Genomic DNA, 23,847 nt, shown 5'->3' with positions numbered 1-23,847 from the left:
ACTCTGCAAAACAAGATTAAAAAGTTAAGTGGCAGGCACTACACACTGCTTATCCCTATCGGCCAGTAGGACTTGGGGCCTCTGCCATACGTATTTGATTGCCTGAACCATTCAAGTGTTTCACCTGCCTTATGGGTCCAGCTTGGCCCCTGTGGAGGCATATGTCATTGTTTATGGATGTCCTTACACTGATGTATCCATCTAGTTCTTTGTCAGCTGTATATCATGATACTTTGTTGCACTGCCTTCATGTATGGTATTTATTGTATGTATGTATTTAGCTGTAGCACCACTCCCGTAGGAGCCGCTTGATAATTTTGGGTTCCCTGTTGTGTGCCCTGACTTCAAGAACAACCTCAGTCCTTCTGACACACCTGGTTAAATAAGATCACTGTAAACAGAAGTGCTAAAGACACCAAAAGGAATAGCTTTGCAGGATAATATTTTTTAGCTGTAAATGTAAACTGTGGGTACTGCCCAAATTGTAGGGGTTTAGCAGTAAATAGAGTCTCAAAGATATGCAATAAATTACCGTATCAATGAATATGACTGTAGGGCCAGCAGATCCTATGACCCCAGGAGCAAGAGGGGGAAAGAAAAGACCTTTTGTAAGTCAGCTCCCTCTAAGTCCTGATGCCACAGATGGCAAAGCAAAATTACAATATATGAAACCTGAGCAAGAGTTCGCCTTTAAGATAAACAATCACTACACTAGAAGGAAACAGGGTTAGCCAATGACAGACTCTGCTGGCTGAATCCTTTGAGTGAAGGAGTCCTTGGGGTAAGGATGGTCCTTGGTCTTCAACTAACTATGAAGGGGTCCAAAGGTATTACTGTGCAATGGCAACCAGCAAAGTAAATAGAATAAACAAGATAGTTCCCAGCAAAGGGCCTTTCAGTGGATAAGGGGATAACAGTGTCTGTATGCAGTGTCTCTGAGTGGGCCTCAGCTTGCTTAACGATCCTGGAGATATCAGGGCTCTTGGGGGAAGTGTGTCCAGGAACAGGCTCTTGAAGGTCTGCAGCAAGATGAAAGATGCCTGATGGGCAACCTGATGACCTAGGGGCTCAGCAATGTCCATGTGGGCGTATCTGGAGATAGCTACAAGTGGGCGCACTACTGATTAGATGCCTATTGTTGTAAATCTGCAGCCAGTGATGAAGTTTGCTAGTGGGAAGGGTTTCTGCTCTGTCCAGGCAGCGATGCCTGCACTCAAACAGGCAAGGGAGGGTAGCCTCCTGCTCCTGCAGCTGTGTTTCCCATGTTCCCACCACACAGTCCTCTCTCTCTTCTCTGCTGAGGGTGCTGGGCTGCGTGGTTCTCTCCCTTCACTCAGTCCTGGGTAACTCTCCCCTCATTACTTCCCGGGCTCTGGGCTCCAGGATCTTTCCATTTCTTGCTTAGTATGCTGGGAGCTGTAATGTTTTCCCAGTCTGTAAAATAGGGCTGGATGTCTTCTGGGACTACATGTCCCATGATCCCCCTTCTCCTCCTCCCCATTGGTCCCTGGTGTGCTGGGGAAGGGGGACAGACCCTGCTGCCATGACTCTCCTCTCACTGACTCATCCGCTGCTGACAGGAGAATGGAGGGGGAAACAAGCAGTAGTCACAGAGCCGCTGTCATGTGCAGTGGCGGCGGGCTGAGCGGGGAAAGGAGAACCCCCGCTGTCACTGCTCCACAGTGCGGGAGGGGGCAGAGAATGGAGAGAGTGGGGCAAAGGCAGCAGCTAGCACCTGTTACATACCCTTATGTATGAAAACCTTTTAAAATTCAAAAAAAAGTTAAGTAGTCATTTGGATCACATCACCAGTTTACTACATCACTCAAGTTTACTAGTGAAAGAAAACCCCACTTCAGTGTGACCTCCTGCTTGGGAAGAATCCGATTTGCTACATGCATATCCCTAGCATTTGTATAATCTTTCCTTACATTCCATGCACTTTTTTAAAAAAATCTAGATAACTGTTTGACATATTGTACTTGACACATTTTAAAGTGGTTCTTCAGTCCTATCTGTGAAAATTAAAAGTCAGCAGCTACAAAAACTGTAGCTGCTGACCTTTAAAAAATTGACACTCACCTGTTCAGGGATCCACTGCCGTGCTCACCCCAGTGAATTTCTTCTCTGCTCTCTGGTCCCGAGCGCCAGCATCTTTACTAGGGACATCCGACTGTGACCGCTTGCAACTTCACAGCCAGCTGCCCACTGTTCATGCACGAGCCACACTGCGCCTTGTGAATGGTCCTGCAGTCTCTTGGGACTTGTCATGTGTCCTGAGAGGTGGTGGGGAGAGGAGGGGGAGGCAGCTTCCTGTCAGGAATGGACTCAGCCCATAGTCATTCGATTCTGAAGCACAGCTTTGTGTTCCTTGGAGGTTGACCAACAATTCCTGCAAAGCCATAGAAGTATGATTAAGACTTTTTGCCAAACTACATGCTAATGCATTAACAGTTCTTGTGTTATATAATACCAATGCTGGCACTCCTACAATAGATATAGCTAAGCTAGTGTATTCAGCTGTAGAAAACATTGTAAATGCTAAGATCTTTTCTTTCAAATAAATCACAGGCACGGGTCAGAGCTATGAGCTCTTCAGCCTGCGCTAAGGGATAAGGGAGGGGCTTTGCTTCCCATACCTTATCTGGGAGTTGGACAACCACATTAGGTCTTGTACATGAACCATCTACAAAAATATCAACACTCTCTTCTACTGGCTCTTGTAACATGTCAGCTCTGGGGGTAGTGTCTTCATGTATAATTGAGACACAATCATGTTCCTCGGGAGGAATCTCAGATTCTGACTTCAAACCGAGCATGCCATTCAAAACAGCAATTGGTCCTGAACATGGAGAAGTATTTAATAGATGAATTAACAGTGGAATTGAGAATAACCTCATACCCACTGGTTTTTTGGGCTGTCATGTGTTGTGTAGAAAGATTCTTCAGAATTTGTAATACATGAAGTGTGGTATGTAACACGGTGTTATGTCCCAATGTAATAGCCACTCCCATTCTACACATCGCCAAAGCTCTCAGACGTGCCAACATGCCTTGCACCGACAGAGGGACTACTTTGGAAAAATAGGCTACTGGGCACATGGCCCCTCCATGTCCTTGGGCGACTACCACCGCCATGGTTTTACAATTGTCTCTAGCATACACATGAAAAGGAACTTTGTAAGAAGCCCAATGCAGGATAGGAAACTAAAGAGGACTTCAAGGCATCATTTAAATCTTGGGTTCACTGTATTTGGTCAGGTGTCTCGACATTAGTACTTTGCCTCAGTATGTTGTCATAGTGTGAAAAGTCAGGTATCCATTCCCTGCAGTAGTTTACCATACCAAGAAAGGAGAGCATGTCTTTCTTAGTCACTGGGTGGGGCAATGGCTTGGATCCTTGACTTACTCACAATGTGCATACCTTTTGTTAGAGTGAAACCCAGATATTCAACAGACTTTTTGCCATATTGAATTCCATGCTTCGCCACCTTGTGTCCTTTATCACCCAAATAAGCTAACGGAGAGAAACAATCCTGCTTACATGCCTCTCTGCTCGGACTGCAAACCAAGATATCGTCAACATACTGGAGGAGCACTGAACCATGATGGGGAATCCATACCGTCAGGGACTCACGGAGTGCCACTGAATATACTGTCAGAGAATCGACATTGACCATAGGCATACAACGCCAAGTTAGTTGGAGTCTATGATCATAAAGGCCAATAGTAGTTGTGTCTCTTTGTCAGCGGGAATGGAAAAAAAGGCATTACTTAAATCAAGGATGGTGCAATATTGTGTGGTGCAGGGAATGGAGGTCACCAATGACGATACATCTAGGACAATAGGGGCCACTGGTACTACAAGAGCATTAACTGCCCTTAAATCCTGAAAAAATTCTGTATGAACTATCTGGCTTTTTAATGGGATTAACTGGGGTATTGTAAGGTGATATCACAGGGGTCAAAATTTTCTCTATTAAAAATGTTTCAATCATGGGCCAACTTTTCCTTAGCCAAAGGGTATTGCTTCTGAAAAACGGGGTGTGTGTTAGGCTTCAGTGTGGTTTTGTATGGTGTACAGGGTATAAATCCTACAGCCAACATATCCTTTTCTCATACTTCGTGATCTACCGCCTCCAATTCCTCTACAACAACAAAATAATATAAGGATTCCATGTGAACATTTCCTTCAGGGCTTACTGTAATGACACTACAATTTTCCCAATAAATCTCTGCCTAAAAAATTAACTGGACCACTTGGAATGACCTTAAAAGAATGAATTACAATGTGACCTCGTCCATAGGGATTGCTCACCTCTAATGGTGGGGTTTCCCAAGTCTTGGCTAGAACCCCAGTTATTCCCATAGAAGGTTCACACTCCAGTAGAGCACCCTTGTAACACACTGTCCTTAAACACGAATGGGCGGCTCCCGTATTAATTACAAAAGATAACATCACGCCTCTTACCAAAAGAGATACAGAGGGTTGTTCAGCATATTCAGAAGAGAGCTGGGGGAACACCTTCCCTGTTGCTCCTAAACTGTCCCATCTAATCTCTCGGTCTGGCATTTCTAGGATCACAATTTAATCCTTGGAAACTAAGCTTTGTACTTGCTTTAGGAAAATAAAAACAGCCTGCTGAATCTTTCTCCATTACTCTGGTTTCAAATGTTTTAGCATCCATGCCTGTCTAGTCCGACACTAACTGTTTGATAAGTAATGAAATCTCCCATCTCAATCCCTGCATAACTGCCTGTATGTATATAATTCATATGAAAATACGCATACCTTGGATGCATTATATACATACAGTATGTACATACAACATACTGTATGTATATAATTTCTAACTCCCGCGTTGTCAGATCTAACCTTGCAAATTCTTTCCAGACCTTCTTAAATCTTTTTAGGAACTCCGTAGTTGATTCCTTACTGCCCTGCTTACAAGCAACTGCTGTAACTAGTGACTGCTTATCTTTCCACAACCTTTGCATTCCTGCAGTTAACTCCTTCCACATCTGTTCCTGTCCCCCGGCAGTTCTCCACTCATAGTCCTTAGTCGGGTTAAACGACTTATGAAGCTCATAAATGGTAGGCACGTTATTCAAATCCCAACCTGATTCCATATCATATCCCAAAATTCTGTTGATGATTACCTCATATCCTGTTGTGAACATTGTTGACTCTGAGTTGCTCTTTTCAAGCAGTTAATGGCAGCAGTGGGGTTTTTCCAAGGATCAGGACAACCCTTTATAATGCCATTAACTGCAGTCCCATTGGCTTTATCACCACATCATTTCCCATAATGATGTAAGGGTAAGCTTGGGTGGCTCCCTCATCGTCTTCTGCATCTTTTCTGAATCCCGAATGATACCTACTAAATTCTTCCAAATTATCCTGCTCCTGCTGAATCTCCTCTCCATCTCATGTTGAATCTTCTGACTCCTCACTTGCTGCATCCCTCTTCTGTACTGTCTGTTCTTTTAACATGTGATGTCTGTCCATCTGATTTCATTGCCTTACTTACTACCTTGCTTTTTTTACTTTTTTCCTTCTTGGTCCTGAGTGTCAGAGCAGCCATAGTTTGCTGCATCTGGTCTAATGTCTATCTCAATATGACTTTTATTTCTTTCCACTCTTTCCACTCTTTATTAATTTCACACATTGATAAACTTTAATCTGAAGAATCCTCCCCGTCACCACTGATCAATGCCAAATGGTCTCCTTGGTGGGGGCTCTTGGGTTGGGGCATATGACATATGACATATGAAGAATACGGGAAATTGTTGTCACATGTACCACACAGCCAGTACTTGGCAGATATTCCTGCAGCTCCTTTAACCGCCTCCTGCCCGCTATATAAGGAAATTATGGGTGGGCGGTGGTTCTCTCTAACTGCCAGTGCGCGCTACCGCACGGGGATTGGTTTTGTGCTGTGTCCCTGTTTCAGTCTTATAGAATCCCCTATTACCACCAACGTTCTAGGCCTTCCTGCACTACCCTCATCACCCCTCCCAGATGGTCTGTCCTCCCTGGTGTTAGGGATAGGAATGACACCCAGGGTTGCCACCCCTGAGCTTGCCACCCCCACATCTTCACCCAACTTGGCAAATCTACAACTGATTGTTGCATGCATGCGGCAAACTGTGCACTGCACAAAACCTTCAACCCTGCTAGCACTCATTATCCCAGTTACAATATTAATATTACTAATAGGAAATATCAGTTGTCACTTACAGGTTAGTAGACTCCTGTTATAATCTCCTGTTTTCCACTCTGGTTTTTTAACTCCACTTAATCAAATGTCCAGTTGGTCAAAGGGCCAGCAAGTAAAATACAGACAAGCTCAAAGTGAGCTCTGCAGAAAGGTATATAGTACCTGGAGCACCCGAGACCAATTAACCCCTCCCCTTAATCAGCAGATGAAAGGAAAGGAAAGGGGAAAAAAACTATTTAAAAAGTGACAGAAAACTGATTTAAAAAAGTAAAAACTGCTAGCAAGACCCCAAAGAAGAAAATGAAACAACTACAAGCACCAGTAATCACCAGCAGTCAAAAGCCAAACTGTTTTTCACTCTCCACTCAAATTTCCCACTCTTTTTAGCTTCAAACAGTACCTCCCCAGCAAGTATGCCAGATGTGGGGGTCAAGCTGTATATGTTCTGTGAGAGGGCCACAGGCTATACATGTAAATTGGGATTTATGAGGGAAGATACAGAGAAGTAGACCCCCCACCTGCCCAGACTACATGGGGAGAAGTGGCAAAATAGAATGGGACTTGTTATCGTCTTTGTTCTACAAGGGATACCACTTATATGTGGACAGGTTCTGTACAAGCATGCCACTATTTAGACATTTATACAATCTTGGAATTGGCTCATGTGGCACCGTGCAACCTAATAGCCCAGGCTTCCCCCAACAGCTTGTAAACACCCAACAGAAAGGGGGAGAAGGCCTGCTTCAGAAATTATGAATTGCTCGCATTGAAATGTAAGGATAAACGGGAAGTTTTCATCCTATCTTCCATTCACACAGATGTGACAATCCAAATTAGCATGGCGTTGTTGAGAAACCCCATTGTGTCCATGACTATAACCTTAACATGGGAGGGGTGGATGACCAAATGGGGTGGATGACCAAATTACGAATCCATACCTAATTTCCTGCAAAGTTCAACACTGACACAAACAAAAAGGTGTCTATTGGCTATATATAAAATGCTTTTGTAATTTACAAAGTAACTGGATGAAGTGGATGCTTCCTATAATTTCAGGAAGAGATCATCAAGGCCCTTTTGTTTCCAGAAGGTGCTGTGGCCCAAACCCCAAATCCAGATGCAGTAAGCCAGCTGCATGAGAGGCATCTTCCAGATGTCCTCTCTGGTACCCCAAACAAGGTCACCTCAAAGAAGATGTCGTGTCTGTAGCAGGCACGGAGTAAGACGTGACACTTTTTTCCCTCCTGTCCTGACCAATCTGGTCTCTTCATCAAGGACTGCTTCCGTCGCTACCACACACTAGTGGAGTATTAGTATAGGGTACAGCACAGCACAATCTAGGGCACATTTTCACAGTTCTCACACAAGGGTCTTGAAAGATGTTAGATAGTCAGGAAATTGCATTTTGAGAAACCCTAAAATCAGAGGCTGTTCTTCAAAGTTAAAAAAAAAAAAAAAAAAGTAAAAATATAAATAAAGTTAAGGATTGGCACCTTTTGGGAGTGGGGGGGTACATTACATGTATGTAATCTTGGTGTGATCAGATGCTTTAAGAGCAGAAAAGAGATCTAGAGTCATCATCTTTTAAATTAGGCAATATATTGTATTTTTGTGCATTAAAAAAATGTGTGTTTGAAAAATTGCAGAACAAATACTGTGTGACATAAAAGATTGCAACACCCACCATTTTATTCTCTAGGGCCTCTGCTTTAAAAAATATATAATATTTGATTTATCATGTGAAAAGAAGGGTCAGAAAAAGACTTAATCTTCAAGTGGTTAGAAGAGTGGGTGATGTGCGGCATAGGTTTCTAATGTTGGGCATAAAATGCCAGGACCGCCCAAATGACCCCTTTTTAGAAAGTAGACACCCCGAGGTATTTGCTGAGAGGCATGTTGAGTGTATGGAATATTTTAGTTTTTGGCACAAGATTCTGGAAAATGACAAAAAACATTTTTTTTTTACACAAAGTTGTCACTTTAATGATATATTGCTCAACCATGCCATGGGTATATGTAGAATTACACAAAAAACACATTCTGCTACTTCTCCTTGTGCTATCCTGGCATTTCAGGGCTTCTGAAATGGTGATAGGTACTGAGGAAGAGAAATAAGGAAATTATGCTGTTTGAAAGCCTGATGGTGGTAATTGCTTTTCAGGTCCCGTACAGGGCTAGGCTCCCAAAAAGTCTCACACGTGTTGCATCCCCTTAGTCGGGAGAAGCAGCAAAATGTATTTTGGGGTGTAATTCCATATTTATCCATGGAATGGGTGGGCAATTTATCATTTAGGTGACAACTTTGTGTAAAAAAAAGGAAACTTTTTTTCTTTTCATTTTTTAAAAACTTGTACCAAAAAATAAAATCTTCCATGAACTCAACATGCCTCTCAGAAAATTCCTTGGTGTGTCTACTTTCCAAAAAGGAGTCATTTGGGGGGGGGGTTGTGCTGCCCTCGCATTTTAGCACCTCAAGAAATGTGAAGTAAAAGCTGCATGTATTCCAATATACAGTATATACCATAGTTTGTAGATGCTATAACTTTCATACAAACCAATTAATATACAGGTATTGAAATTTTTTTGTCAAAGACATGTAGCAGAATACATTTTGGCCTAAATGTATGATGTCATTTGAGTTTAATGGATATTTTTATTAATAGAAAGTAGGAAAAAATTTTTTCCAAATTTCCGTTCTTTTTTCATTTATATCCAGGGGCGGACTGACCATTCGAGCACTTGGGCACTGCCCAAGGGCCTGGAGTCAGTAGGGGGCCCCATGAAATGCCCCTGGTACCTTTTATAGGCTTTTTTGGGTGTGCTTTGAGTCTGGGCAAAGACACGGGGGCCCCATGATCCCCTATTGCCCGGGGGCCCCATGATTTGTCAGTCCGCCCCTGTTTATATCGCAAAAAATAAAAATAAACAATGGCAATCAAACACAAAAAAAAGAAAGCTCTATTTATGTGAAAAAAAGGACATAAATTTTGTTTCGGTACAGCATTGCATTATCAGTTGAAATAGACCAATGCCGAACAGCAAAAAATGGCCTGGTCAGGAAGGGATGAAAACCTCCAGGGGCTGAAGTGGTTAACATTGTATCCATGTAATTATTTGTGCTAATGTTTACATGTGTCCCAGATTACAAAGCTAATGCAGCCTATTGATCACCACCAGTTGACATGTAAATATTAGCAACAAACTTGATGTTTATATGTTGGTCTTGAATGGCTGCCTACATCCTAACGACCAAGAGCGTTGGGTGGCAACGGCTTCCTGCACCCTAGTAATCAAGGACATTAAGTGACATGAATCACTCATGTCCTAGCAACCAGGGACACTTGGCATTAGGAGCAACCAAGGTTGCTAAGCAGGAATGCTTTCCTGAATCCTAGCCACCAATAACACTGTATGCCCGTATATATGTAAACTCTACACATACTTTACTTTGGTTACAGTCTTTGGACAACCTAAACACCTGATTTGGCTACCAGAGAGATCCTGAATACACTTTGTAAAACTGAGTACTTCAGTGTGAATGTTATACAATATTATATACTATTATATGTATTAAACTATCATATCTGTAAGGATCATTAGTATTCATGTTTAAAATCAATTTATTTATTTATTTTTAGATTGAGTGAGGACTAGAACTTCAGTTTTTAAAACCAGTTTGTGTCCCATTGAAGATATTTTTCTGTCAGGTTTTATATGCTTTCTTTGTTTCTGTTAAGATCATTTCCCTTCAGTTCCAATTCTGTTTTCACTCATCACGGACAGAAAGAGAACCGAAATCTGCCTTGTGGGGGACAGACAGAAAATAAAATCCTGACTGAAGTTTTAATCCTTTCTCATTCTACTAGAAAATGTACTTTTATGGTGAGACAATATGAGGTTGAACTTTGTGAGCTCAGCAATTTGCAGAAGCCCAAAGAAGCTGCTTGATATTAGTCACCTCTGTAGCCCTGCAGTGACCTACTCAATTTCCACCAGTATCTAAACTCTTAGGTAGGCTACACAATAGGCTACACAATAGTTTGTCCTCAAGCTTGAATGTAAGTGCTCCTCTTGGATGTACATTCCCTTCTACTCAATCTGAAATATTAAAAATATCCAACAGTGATAAAGAGTTATTGAACAGTACGTTGATTGTTTCAAAGAAAAGTAGTTTACTTTCCATTATCAGCTATTATAACCCAAGAGACTGACCAAGGCTTCTTCCTGTCTCCACTACTTTGCTCTTCTTCCGGGTCTTGGATAGTGCCCATCACATGATCTCCTTTCCATGAATCTGCCATTCCCTAAATTGCTGGTTTTGTAGAACCTTTAGTGGTTATTAAAAGGGTTCAATCAACTCTGTAATACATTGGCTCCTCTAAATCTGAACTCCAGGCAACCAGCTAAATACAGACTAAATACAGTATATGTGAGCTACTGTATTTTACCTATCACAATTGGTATTTCTGACCATCTAGTCCTGAGATATATACAGAACAGTCCTGCAGCACAGCTCTGTCAAGCAGGCAGATATGTTATCATACGATTACTTACTACTTTTGAATATAGTTTATGTCATTTTAACCCAATTGTAATCATGTACTTGCAAAAAAACTGAATTTTAAAGAATGTATTGATTTGTTTTTTTGGCAGCTTTTTTAACCACTTCAATACCGAGGGCACTTTTACCCCCTTCCTGCCCAGGCCAATTTCAGCTTTCAGCGCTCTCACAGTTTGAATGACAATTGCACAGTCATATAACATTGTACCCACACTAAATTTTGATAGTTTTGTTCACACAACTAGAGCTTTCTTTTGGTGGTTTTCTTTTATTTTTTGTTAAATAAATGAAAAAAGACTGATAATTTTGAAAAAAAAAACAAGTTTTTCTTTGTTTCTGTTATAACATTTTGCAAATAAGTAATTGTTCTTCATAAATTTAGGCCAAAATGTATACTGCTAACCCAAATTATCAATCCTGATGTACTGGCAGCCTATCTGATTTCTTGAGGCCCAAAAATGTCAGGACAGTACAGATATCCCCCAAATTACCCCTTTTTGGAAAGTAGACAGTCTGTGTTATTTAGTAAGAGGCATGGCGAGTTCTTTAAAGTTGTAATTTTTGTCATACTTTTTTGGAAAATAAAGGATTGAAAAAACAAAACACCTTTTTTTTTTACATACTGTCACCAGTGCAGTACATCATCATCATATAACTGGTGTGGTGGTGATGAGGGACACTGACTGGTGACAGTATGAAAAAAAATGAATATATATGAATACGATTATTTATTTTATTTTTTTAATTTTTCCCTTTTTTTATGGTTTTTTTTTTATAAAACACTTTGACCAGAGTAATATAACACGCATAAATGACAATAGTAACACTGTACAACTCTGTGGAAGTTATCAGTATTTTTGTTTTTTTTACACATTATGATTGCCTACAGCAGTGAATTTTATTGCTGTAGGCAAGCATTTAACTGAATGGAATTGATTCATTCAGTGTTTTTTGGCCAAAGCTAATCACATGACTCAGATGGGTTGTGATTGGCCCAGTCTGTACCATGTGATCACTGTGACTAATCACAGCTAGCAACACAATTGTACACAATCATATGATGACCACCCAGATCTACGAAAGTCCCACTCTGCTGTCATTTTGCTAATGGCCAGGCAAAAACTGATTAAAGTCCCATGGGCAATTTTTTGTATATGAGATTTGCTCTAACAATCAGCTTCTCTTGAATGGGAATGTGGGAAAAGTTTCCTTCGATCAATACTGCAGCTAATTGGCTGCATCACGGATCAGTGTATTCTGATAGCGGCAGAGTCTCCACTGCCAGAATACAATAGCACAGTGGGGATGCTTCCTCCATCCACCTCAATTGTGTGGATGGGGGAATCCATTAATTTTTTATTTTTTTGATCAGTGGTAAATGATTTGTCTCAACACTCTATCACTTTGATCTGGTAAAGGGAGTTGAAAAATAACAGACAGAAAATAAACATAAAAACGCCAAAAAAATTCAAATCAATCAAGCCTCCACATCTAACAATTGATAAGCTGCAATGTGATACATTTCTGGTTTTGGGTTTCATACTGCTTTAGCTCTGGGTAGATGTTTATGGGTTCCACTTCCTGCCATGTTGTTTTAGCTCTTTGGACTCAGGAATGGCAATGTCCCAGGACCTTATCTATCCTTACCACAATTGTGTCAATCTCCACTGCTTTGTGCCAGCCAATATTATATTTCCATTTTTGCTGTATTTTGTATAGGAAAATAGGATCTAGAGTCCACACTAAACTGTAATGCACTTGAATCTGCTGTGAGGTCTAGACAGCTTAAAACCCATAAGAACAGCAACAGTGATCAACCCTAATACTAGTTTGTGGCAAGAAGCTTGACCTTACTTTTACTGTGAGTGATATGACTACCCCCAGACTAATATGTATATCAGTAGTAATGGTTGCACATACAGAAGTGTAAAGCCCCTTTCCCCGTAAGCAAGGGTACGTTTGACAGATTCCCTTTAAATCCAAATATAGCACACATCCAGATCTAAAGCTCCTTAAGTGTTACATACAAGTCTTTGTACTACTTTAACATTTTTGTAGCAAATTACTTTATTTCATTTTTTTTTGCCAATTTACCTCTTACTTCATTTTTATATGTGTCTCCCATTGGGTTATAAGAATATGCACAGTTCGTTAACAAAGGCAAATAAAGTAAATTCATCCAACTGAATTCCTTATTTCTTCCTTGTGAATGGTGACACTTTGTTTTTTATCACTCCTGCAAAGGCAAAAAAGTCGATAAGTAGTACCCAAAAGACATTAATTTATGTCAGAGAGACAGAAGTGGAGCCGTTATAGCTACCATGAGAAGAATAAATGTAGGTTTACTCTTCCCATACATTCAGACTTGTTTTATGGCTAGATTTGTAAGTACAATGAGAAAAACACAGACTTTCTTTGCATTAGAAATGTTTCTTTAAGGCGGTCGGTTTCTTGGATAATGAGAACTGCAAACAATAAATAACTTAAAACTTAATAGAGCTTTTTGAACTGAACGTCTGCGAATCTGTACTTTTTACAATTGGTATATTATTTTGGTGTTGCATGGTTGCGTTATTGTAGATAAAAGCCTTGTAAAAATAATTTGGGCTTAGTGTTATAGTAAAATAATGTACTCGTATATATTGTGAATTAGCAGTACTTGAAATTATATGCAGTTTTCAATGGGGACCAGCAATTGTCAGTTGCAGAGAATTCTGGGACAGAGATGTGACATTATATCGCCACAATACACTCTTATTCTGAAGGACTGAAAGGAATTTGAGTCTTTTATGTTTTCTTGAGTAGCAAGAAATACTTTTGTAGAAAAGTAGTTAGTGGAGGGATTAGAAGTGCTAGAGAAGTAACAAAAAATCTATAGTTGGTCTTCATACGAGTTCAGTAGAAGGACTTAAAGGAACATTTTCTGTATGTTTCAGCCAGGTAGAGACTAAATTCTAGTGGTGTGCCAAGTTTGGAAACCAGACCTATGTGGTCAAATATTGAAACAGCTGCACTTTATGAAAAAAGGTATATGCAGTGAAGCACAGATTCCTATCATATGCATTTAGGGTACGTAGAGGTCTGCTGTCTGAATTTGTAAATGTCTGCAGATATATTATGTATGCACTTCCTGTCCCTGGGTCAATGGCTTTGAAACCCTGGAATGAAGAAGTTGTCCCTGGGTCAACAGCTTTGAGACCCTGGAATAAGCAAGCAGAGGGAGAGAGAAAGTCTCAGCCATATGTCCTTTCCATGCTACTAATACTCAAACCAGAGTATTATTCAAGTATTCCTGTGATCTAATAATTTAATTGCAGCTATTAGGTGTACAGTATATCAAAATCCTTGTGACAGACAGAGTATCTCTGCTCTGTGCTTGTTATTATTTCACATGCATGGTGCCAGATAGCTAAGTCTGTGCTACTGTATGTGTAGTGGTCATCTTCCAGTATATTGGTAGGTGAACCTCTTTATTGCACTATATCTTATATGCAGCTCCTGTTATTCTAGTTAACCCTGTCCCTTCTGGTCTGGGATTCTATAGCTAGTTTTAGCTTAGGGTTCAATAACCAGCATAGTCTAGAGCCAGATTAGGCTCCCAGTGGCCATGTCAGAAGCATAGACCTAGAGCTCCGGTTGCATGTCAGATTAGAATCTATTAGAGAGCAAAAACATCCAGGGAAGAGGTGTGAACATGGCGCTCCATAGCGGCATGGGCTAGGAGCTCAAATGCCAGCTGAACACCAGCATACATCTGATCCCCCCCTGCCTACCTGAGTGGCTGTCAGGCAGCCCCGGTGTGGGAGAGCTCGGTGCAGAGACTGGAACAGGAGCGGAGAAGGAAGAGAAAGAGGGGATATCTTCTTGTTCTGAAAATGAGTATACCTTTACCCCTACATAAATATGGTTAACTTTATGACATATAATGTAAAAGGATTAAATACTCCAACAAAAAGCCATAAGGTGCTAAGGGAAATACATCAACGATTTATTGAAGTGGTGTTTCTTCAGGAGCCACATATATCCCAGGATTCAAACATTAAGTTATATTCTAGGTACTATCCAACCTGGTATTACGTGGATTGCTCAATTAGACAAGCAAAGAGTGTAGTGATAGGACTTGGAAAAAATATACATTTTGCTTTAGATGAAAAGCTGGTAGATCCAGAAGGCCGATATCTATTTTTAAGGGGAAAACTGCAGGGAAGAGAATGTACACTAGCAAATATTTATTGCTCTACTAAAAATCCAATTATATATTTGGATGGAATATTAACAAAGTTAATGGACTTTAAAAGGGGTGGCGTGATTGTGGCAGGAGATTTAAATGTTTGCATGGATCCAGGGATGGATGCCTCATCACGCGAGGAAGATAGGAGTCTAAAGAATATTTTTAAAAAGTTACATCAATATTAAGGAAAGAGACTATACCTTCTTCTCTGCGGCGCACAGGATGTATTCAAGATTGGATTATATATTAATTGAACATAGACTCTTGGAGTCCTTGATGAAAACGAATATAGAAGTAGCATCTATATCGGACCATGCACCTGTCACAATGAGACTACAGCTCGGAAGGGAACAGAATAAAATAAATATGTGGTGATTAAATTAAATGAGTCTATATTACAAAACCTGGAAGTAGAAATAAGAGTAAAGCAGAAAATAGATCAGTACTTTAAGTTAAATGAGTCCAAGGAGGTTGCCATTGCTACAACATGGGAAGCACATAAAGCCTATATTAGGGGAATAGTGATTGCAGCTGGGGTGGAGATAAAGAAGAAACAGAATTAGGACACTAACAGAAGAATTATATCAGTTGGAACAATTGCATAAAAAGAAAATAACCATAGAAATACAATAAAAGACGATATTAAAAGAGAGTATTATATTAATTCTATTGATTTATTATCATTTAGTTGTAGATACAGTCTCTTAGAGCGCTGCACTGTTTTGTTCATGATTTATTGACACTGTTGTTTGGTATCAGTTTTGAGTGCTGGCAGCTATAGAATAGGTTTAGTATTTCCATTCTCATAGCGCAGGAGGATCTCGGATTATTAAAAGAGAGTAGTTAAAAGAAGTTATGGAACAAGAAACTAGGAAGATCTTTAATGGTGTTTCGAAAAAAGAAAGATATCGATGGAGGAATAAGCCAGGGAAATATCTGATGAAGAAACTGAGGGAAAAGAAATCAAGGAATTATATAGATAAAATAAAAAATGAAAAAGGTGAAATGGTTTACTCGACCATCGATATCGCTAACACATTCCAGAGGTACTATAGCGGTCTATATGGAATAGAAAGAAAGAATAAGAAGAAATTAGAGGAGGAGAGGAGGAAGAAGAGGCAGATTTATCTGAGTGAGAATGGTTTGCCTATGGTGGATAAAACTAGATTGGCAGCTCTAGACAAAACAATATCAATAGAAGAAGTAAACATATCAATAAAAAGCACTGCGGCTGGAAAGAGTCCTGGATCTGATGGGTTTTCCATAAGATATTATAAGAAGTTCAAAGAAAATCTAGTCCCTAAATTGTTCTCATGTATGAATGCTCTGGGAGGGGAGACAAAGATGAGGGAGGGATTGCTACAGGTATATATTAGGGTAATACCCAAAGAGACGAAGGATGGATCTCAGTGTGCTAGCTATAGACCCATATCTTTGCTAAATACAGATACAAAATTGTATGCGAAGTTGTTAGCCAACAGGATGAAAGAGTTGATGACGGATTGGATACATTTAGATCAAGTGGGCTTTATCCCAGGCAGAGTGGGAAAGGACAATGGTCTAAGAACACTGCTTACCCTACAGAAGAATGAAAGAGGAGAGGATCCGGGAACAGTTTTGTCAGTCTATACTGAACAAGCATTTGACAGAGTAGACTGGGGATTTATGTTCGATACATAGTGATCGTTAGTAATAGGACCCAGAATGATACAGTGGATTAAAGAGCTATATAGGTGACCCACAACAACAGTGAAGTTAAACAGTTCATTATCAAAATTTTTTAGGATGTATAACGGAAGCAGGAAAGGACGCCCATTGTCCCCGCTGTTGTTCGTTATATCTTTAGAACCACTATTAGCAACTGTCAGAAATAGAGTAGATATTAGGGGAATGTGGATAGGGAACACTGAACAGAAAGTGGCAGCATATGCCGATGATATGCTGCTCTATGTGAGAAACCCCAGATTACCATTACCAAACTTAATTAAAAAATTTAAAGAGTACGGAGCTCTCCATATCTAACTTGAAAATTAACTCCTCAAAAAGTGAGATATTAAATATAAATGTTTCGGAAGTCGAGAAGAAAATATTACAAAAAGAGTTCCCCTTTAAATGGAGAAAGAGAAAATTAAAGTATTTGGGAATAAAATTCTCTACCAGGCAAATTATATCCCATTAATAAATAAGGTAAAGGATAGACTGAGGAAGGCCGATACGGGAAAACTGTCATGGATGGGGTGGATAAATATAATTAAGATGTTTATAGTGCTTGAGTAAAAGCAATCTCCAATTTAGTCAACATGCTGCCTGTTTTTGCTTCTCTGGCATGTATTGCTAATAACTTGTCGTTTCCTCAGCAAGCCATTGCAATGGGGAGAGGAGAATGCTGTTTTCTTATTTTGAGGTTTACTAAGCATTTTGTGTTGCTTTTGATGGGATGTGAAGATTTCACCAGGGATAGTGTGCAAGGATCTGCTGTCCTCTACTCCCTAAATGTTTAAATGCCTGTAGATGTTTGTAAATATGTATGCACTTCCTGTCCCTTAGTCATTGGTTTTGAAACCCTGGAATGAGGAAGTGGAGGGATAGAGAAAGTCTCAGCCACGCGTTCTGTCCATGCTGCTAATCCTCTAGCAAGAAGGGACTATTATGCAAGTATTCCTATGATTTAATAGTTTAAATGCGGCTGTTAAGTGTATATCTAAATCCTTGTGACAGAGTATCTTTGTTCTTGCTATTATTCCACATGCATGGTGCCAGATAGCTAGGTTTGTGCTACTGTGTGTGTCGTGATCACCTTCCAGTATATTGGTAAGTAAACCTGTTTATTGTAATTTAGATTATAAACTCCTGTTATTTTAGTTAACCCTGTCTCCTCTGGTCTGGGATTCTATAGATAGTTTTAGCTTAGGGCTCAATAACAAGCATAGGCTAGAGCCAGGTTAGGTTTCCAGTGGCTTAGAGGTTTTGTTGCATATCAGATTAGAAACTATTAGGGAGGGACTTAACCACAGAATAAAAAGGCTGACCCTGAGTTCTAATGCAACAACATAGTTCCTGCTAGTGAAAGGCTCTGTTCCAGGCTGGTTGGATAACAACTGGAGTCAGGGGTGGACTGACCATTTGGAAACTCGGGCACTGCCCGAGGGCCTGGGGTCAGTAGGGGGCCCCATGAGATGCCCCTGGTACCTTTTTCATAGGCTTTTTTGCGTTTGGGCAAGGATACAGGGGCCCCATGATCCCCTATTGCTCGGGGTCCCCATGAGTTGTCAGTCCACCCCTGACTGGAGTATCTCCTCATGACCAAAGATCTTGTCTTTGGGTCTCCAAAACAAAGACAGAAACTGCATCATCTTCAGGGGCCCTTGACTGGATTTTGCAGTAATATTTATCTAGAAGTACTGTATCTCTATAAATAACTGTATATACCCGAGTATATGTGGTCACATTCCATCAGGACTCCTATTGGGCCCTTTGTTGATGATACAGGTTTATACATTGGATGTATGTACTGTTATTCTTATATTTCCATACAAAGCTTTTATTATTTCTATAGTGGTGTGCATCTATATGCTAATGTTGTATACTGGTTGCAGTAATTCTTCTCTCAATCACCTTGTTTAGATTATTGACTAATTTCCTAGGAAGGGAATCCCCTCTGTTCACAGACACCCCGTCCTGTTTGGAGGCACTGCAAACTTAGCAAAGGTTATGCTTCTCTTACTTACCTACAGGTTTTAGTGCAATATCCTCTTTGTCATTTCTCATAATGCCCCCCCCCCCAAAAAAAAAGAGGGCTACAGGTAAGTTTGTCCTTATTCCTTACCAATTCAATTTACCTTACTTAACCAGGCCTTTGAACACCTTTACTATCCATATGGTACTTTTACCAAAAGGTAGTTCCTCCTTAGCTATGACCAGAGAATGCAAAGGCTATAACTATAGCTATAGCTATGTGCAAAGGGCAGTGACTCAAAGCGACAACTATGAACTAATCTCTTAATCCCCTAAACAGAAGCTGTACTGTGGATCCCAAGCAGGCAAGTAGAGGGCAAGGAACTAGTCATGATTGACTTTTAAGCTTCATGCAGCTAATCTTTTCCCCCTGAACCATTTAACCATGACTTGTTTGGTGCTATGTGTTCTACGTGGAGGCATCCATCTTGTTAGGCTTTGATTGCTAATGTCAGACCTACCAGTTGATGACTGATAGGGGAGAACACACAAAATGAATGAAGCAGAAGCTTCAGTTGGGTATTGATATCTTACTGCTGTCAATAGGTGTCAATGGTACCACTGGAAAAAGAATGAGATTTCACAGTTACAAATACTCATATTTCCTTCAGCCTCTTGGGTGTCAGGGAGGTGCTACACATACTATTATGCTACATCCAACCAACATCATGCAGAGCATTAGACTACAATGCCTTAAAGGATAAGTTCACCTTTTGGACAAAAATAATAACTGCACGTTTTTGTGCAGGTAAAAAAAGGTGCATTTATTATTTTTGTCCAAAGGAGCCTGGGAAGAATTGCACCAGCGATCAGTAGATCGCTGATATCATGTAGGTCTCCTGCAGACCTGTTAGAATATCTGCTAGGCATACGAGATGTACGGCCAAGCAGATATTCTTCACAGCGCCAAGGTAGTTTATTGAAAACTACAAGCTGACGGCTGCTAAGGCTGCCGGGACTTGTAGGCACTCATTCACAGAACACTGTGAATGATTGATGTGGTCGTGTGGGCGGTGTTTTCAAATCTGACAGATAGTATAGGGAAACCCTGTACTATCTGTCAGAGGGAGGGGGCAGTGGGCGCTGCTGCGGCTATGGAAACATGTTACATGTTCCACCCTAAAAACGGGTGGACTATGTAACATGTTCCAAAGGTGAAATTATCCTTTAAGAAAGGAATAATGCCCCCCCCCATATTTATATACTGTAGTACAATTAGTTTTTCCTACTATATCTTCCATGTTCGAGGTTCCAATGTCCTTCCTTTGGTCAATGTCTTATTGGTGCCTCTCCAAATTTGTCCTTTATTAGTATGGCAGGGACATATGAGTGGAGACAGCTCTGATTAGTTCTTTGAACTTTATAAAGTACTCCATAAAAAGCGTATTATACATAAAGAGAATAAGATTTGTCATGGAGCAACACTATTTCAGTTAAATGATCACATTAGAACCAGCAACCTCTGTAAAGTAGTAAGTAGGTTTTAACGTCTGTAGTGAATCCTTCTCAATAAAGTGCTCCATGCTCTGCAAAGCATAAAGTGACTTTGTGCTCAAAAAACACACAATGTGATCAGCCACTTTATGGTTTGCAGAGCACAGAGCACTTTATTGAGAAGGGTTCAATATAAAAGTGGAAATATTGCACTATATATTGAACGTTGATGGATACTTTATGATATAATTACTGCTGTTCACCATACTGTTGAGCGCTGTGCTATAATTTTTTTTTTCACTTATTAATGGTTGACACTTGAGCAGCAGCACCAGTATTAACTATTAATTTTAGTGCACGTTTTTGCTTTCTTTAGTAAGTAGATTTTAGTTTGACTCCTGTTTCATATCTGGAAATAGCGCACAGCTGGGGAGCCAGGTAAATAGAAAGGTGTTGCATGCATGATCTAATCACTTTTGAATGATTCGAGCAGCTTGACATGGTTTTTATGATGAACATTATTGCAGTTACAAGCAATTAACATGTTTGTGCATTGTATACTCTATGTCTGTCAATAAGTTGTCTAGTTTGCTAAGTACGTTTATAGCATTTCTCATACACAAGTGTGAAGGCAAATTTAATGAGTGTTTAGTGTGCTGACAAAGCTTGTGTATTGCATAAGCAGAGATCTATGCTATCTTTTTACACACTTTATACAGCAATGCAAATAAGTCTCCCTCAGGTAGTTTTACCTGCATAGATTAAACAGAATGGGGATTGTTTACTGCACTAGTTTTAAATATGACTGTTCTAATAGCATAGGTTGATTTTTTTTTCTCCCTTATTCCTGTCTTCGGACACATTACACATTCTAGTATATTTTACATAAACCTATCATTCTCCTTTAGAATACAGCACTTTGAGGTCAGTGAAGTTTTGGTAACATTACTATTACTATTATTATTAATATTAGTAGCAGGATCTGTCTTATACAATAAATCCACCTTTCTGACCTTGTTTCATGTTACACTGATATTTGGGGTATAACATGAAACATGGTCACAGTCTAGACCCCCCACCCGTAAATGGCTCCCCCTTTTTACTGATTTCAGGCTTAATTGTTTTTAATCAGTGTGGCTGTATTTATTATTTTTTGCAAGAAGTGGAATTAGCCTTTAGCCCTGGTTCACACTAATGCGACTTGTCATGCAATTTGACCATTAAAATTGCATGGCAAATCGCATCCAATGATCGGCAATGGAACTGTTCTATTCGGTGCGACTCCAATTAAGTTGGAAAGTAGTTTCTGCACTACTTTTATCGACATCAGGTGCGACTTGTATAGATATCTGTGTATGAGGTTGCACAGATGTCTGCAAAGTCACACACAAAGTTGCATTGGCATGCGACTTTGAAACAATTTCTACTTTCACATGCAGTGTGAATGGGGGCTTAAGGCTGAACTGCAGCTAAATACACTGTTGACACAAAGCCAGGTGCCTTACACCACTGTTAGAGTTAAAGCAGAACTATGCAGCATCTGAGCACCACAACCAAAAAACACTAATTAAATCATTTTTATTTTCAAAATAAACTCACGCATTCATCGATGTCTCCATGCTTCATTTTGCTGAGAAATCACTTTGAAAAACACCCCCTAGCATTATTGGCCATGGCCATCTTAACTAAGGGAAGATGATTCATATAGCATTTACTTCCTGGAATCCATCTGCTCTTAGTTTTTGCATTCAGGCAGGAGGGTGTGCTTGGATGAGACAATCCCTCCTGAAGTCTCCTGAGATATATGGCATCATTCGCCTAGGCCAGAAATCAGGAAGTAACTGAAGAAATTTTTAAAAAACTGTTTTAAACAAGTATTTATACATTTATTTATATATTATACCTTTCTATCTATTTACTAATGCTAACAGAATAAGGATTAACCCATTGGTGCCGACGTAACACAAATATGCGGCCTCACAGTACTGGGCTTTTTTCTGTGGGACCACATATTTACGTACCTGTCTTTGCGCTGGGAGCTCACTGCACAGCGTGCTCTCAGCACAAAGACCAGGGTGTCACTGAGAGCCCTGGGACCTGTTCTAACGATCGGGACCCCTGATTCTGGGTCACATGATCGCTGTGATAGCCTCTGATCAGTCACTGTGAAGCCCGTCCCCCTTGGGTTTTATTCTCTCTGAATGGAGGAGAGAGATACATTGTATCTCTCTTTCCTTGCATAGAGGGGGAGAAAAAACAACTGTTTGTCAAAGAAAAAAAGATAAATAAATATTAAAGAATACAATAAAAAATACCTAGATCAAGGATTGATCTAGTTCAGTCCCGGGGTTAGTGTTTGGGTCAAGGTCAGGGTTAAAGGTCAAGGTCAAAGGTCAGTTGTTGTTTTTTTTTTTAATTGGTATCAGTGTCAGTTGGTGTCAGTGTGCTTTAGGTAAAAAAAAAGAAAATGCGCACTATTGTTTCTGGGCTGTACTACAGGTACAAACAACAAATAACATATACATATATGGTATGGCTGCGATCGCCAGGAACTGGAAAATTTATTTTGGGTTGTTCTTTGGTGGTAGGTTATGGTAGTAACAAGAAACACACAGCTAAATTTTAAAACATTTTGGTTTTTTTACTATTTTGGGCCTATTTTGGGCCAGATTTCCTTTGATAATAAAAAAAAAAAATCAGGAGATATCCTTTACCATTTACCAACAAATGAAAGCCCAATTTGTCCTGAAAAAAACATGGTATAATTCACCTGGATGTACAAAGTAGTTGTGAATATATGTAAGGTTTTACTAACACATGTCAAAGTTGTAAAATTTTACTTAGGCATTAAGATTTGTTTTACCCTTAGGCGTGAAGGGGTGAAACATAGTCACTGTTGATCGAGAGAGTGAAGTTCTGCTTCAAAGAAAATTTTGATGTCACCAGACTGCCTGCAACCTGATACTTGGATGATGATAGGGCAGCAATGCACAGTAGTTAGCTTGGTGTCCATGGACGGAAACAGTGGATGCTTATCTTAGTACAGGCCGCGAGCAACATGGCGAAGATCTCAAAAACCCACGAAGGCTCTGCACTGAGCTGATAATTTTCAGAATCCCATGTGAAGGACAGCTCCAGATCCAGAGAGGGAAATTCTTTCCAGGCTGCACATCTGATCCACCTTAAAGGGGACCTCTGGCAGATTATACCACTTATACAAATTGCGTATTTATAATGCGCATCTGGTGAGTGCGCATTTTTTACCATATCCCCCGCACATCACTGAACAGAATATTGTCACATGGAATGTATTTGAGATCCCCTGAGCACAGGATCTTCACGTAGCATTACTATCTTATCGATGTCAGATATTCACCATCACATGAACTTTTATCCATATATATATTTATTTTCTTTTTGCATATATTAACGTTTACAATTGCACAGTTAACAGTGTGTAGTTTTTGCACAAAAGGACTATACGTATCAATATTGGTTTTATAGATAATTTATTTGATATTGGACACGTCATTAATTTTACAGCGCTGCACTTTTTGATCATTTATGCTATTAAAGGTTTCTGGTTCCCTTTTAGTGCATTTGATGCTGATCTTACATTAAGCGCTCGCTGATTTTCTTCACTGAATACTGGCAGGATCACCAGG

General features: G+C 39.9%; 1 long non-coding RNA gene across 1 annotated transcript; it reads left to right on the top strand.

Annotated features, from left to right (window-relative positions):
• The first annotated feature begins 17,569 nt into the window (after positions 1-17,569).
• On the top strand, positions 17,570-23,847 carry LOC149452934 (uncharacterized). Its single transcript, XR_016314742.1, has 3 exons — positions 17,570-17,824; positions 23,052-23,427; positions 23,778-23,847. It is a non-coding gene; the product is annotated as an uncharacterized LOC149452934 (long non-coding RNA).

This window comes from Staurois parvus, unplaced genomic scaffold (assembly GCF_062004578.1).
Source record: "Staurois parvus isolate SC_StPar_1 unplaced genomic scaffold, SC_StPar_1.0 ptg000454l, whole genome shotgun sequence".
Taxonomy (NCBI): Eukaryota; Metazoa; Chordata; class Amphibia; order Anura; family Ranidae; genus Staurois; species Staurois parvus.
Note: the sequence above shows the minus strand (reverse complement) of the source record. Positions and strands in the feature narration are given on the sequence as shown.